Here is a 1,288-nt window from a genome sequence, read left to right as displayed (position 1 = left end):
CCACACATGCCAAAATTCCATGCCAATGACAAAAACTTTAAGGGTTTATATATTTTATCCTATTCACTTCTAAGTGAATTTAATCACCTTCAACTTTTTATGAAAAAAGTTTTCTTACAAATCATCACCCTAAAACATAGAATTGGGTTTTGGTTAGTAGTACAAATGGGACAAAGATCTACCTTCTAGAGTTTGAAAAAGAATTAAATGAAATACTTATACAACTCATAGTAAATGAACAAAAAAGTTCCATTGCCTTATTTCTGCATTTTCTCCCAAACTATATTTTCCCAGATTCACTGAAGGCTGTGTAGTGTGGGACTACATCTGAAATGATGTCTTCTTACCGAGTTACCTTATAATATCGGAGAGGTTTTCCAAGAATAACTATTAATATTTGTATGCATACCTGATAATATATGTGATTTTGTACAAATGTCACCCACTAATAAAAAGGGGGGGGAGAAAGAGGTGCTGGTTTTATGCTAGATAGAAAAATCACATATTACAATATAGAACTATTTAAGAATTTTTAAAAAATAATTTACCTACAGACAGCTCAATGAGTATTACTATACATACCATTAGAATAAAATGCAACCAGCTAATTTTGTAGGAAGGATAACCTAGTAAGCTACTTATAACTAAGTTTGAATTTATTTACCAGATTAACCCAGCCATGACTTAGCATGATCCTTACAACACAAGTCAAGTTTTATTAAAAGGAGATCAACAATGTTTTAGTTTTCAGTCTCTCATTGCCTTGGTTATGTGTATTCCTGAGTGTTTTATTCTTTTGATGCTATTATAAGTAGATTATTTTAATTTCATTTCTGGATTGTTTGTTGTTTGTCTACAGAAATGCAACTAGATTTCTATAGATTGATCTTGTGTCCTGCAACTTTCCTGAAGTAATTTATTAGTTTTAACAGTTTTGGGGCTTTGGGGTATGTGTGAGTGTGTGTGTAGATAAATGGAAAAACATTTCAAGTTCATGGGCTGGAAGACTTAATATTGTCAATATTGCTATTATGCCATAAACATCCAAAACAATCAACAAATTTGATGCAATCCCTATCAAACTTCCAATATAATTTTTTTACAGACATAGAAACACAATCCAAAAATTCATATGGCATCACAGGGGACACCTGCTAGCCAAAGCAATCTTGTAAAAAAGAAAAAGGGGTGAACAAAACTGAACTTCTTACTCTTTCTGATTTCAGAATATATCACAAAGCTACAGACTTCAAAACAGTATGGAATTGGCATAAAGCTAGACATATAG

General features: G+C 31.8%; 1 protein-coding gene across 3 annotated transcripts in view; it reads right to left on the bottom strand.

Moving 5' to 3' along the window:
• The window catches only part of RGL1 (ral guanine nucleotide dissociation stimulator-like 1), a 255,146-nt gene that overhangs the window by 126,449 nt on the left and 127,409 nt on the right, over positions 1 to 1,288 (bottom strand). The gene's annotated exons all lie outside the window — the stretch shown is intronic.

This window comes from Condylura cristata, unplaced genomic scaffold (genome assembly GCF_000260355.1).
Source record: "Condylura cristata isolate star-nosed mole 26May11 unplaced genomic scaffold, ConCri1.0 scaffold00024, whole genome shotgun sequence".
Taxonomy (NCBI): Eukaryota; Metazoa; Chordata; class Mammalia; order Eulipotyphla; family Talpidae; genus Condylura; species Condylura cristata.
This window is presented reverse-complemented; position numbering and strand designations above follow the sequence as displayed.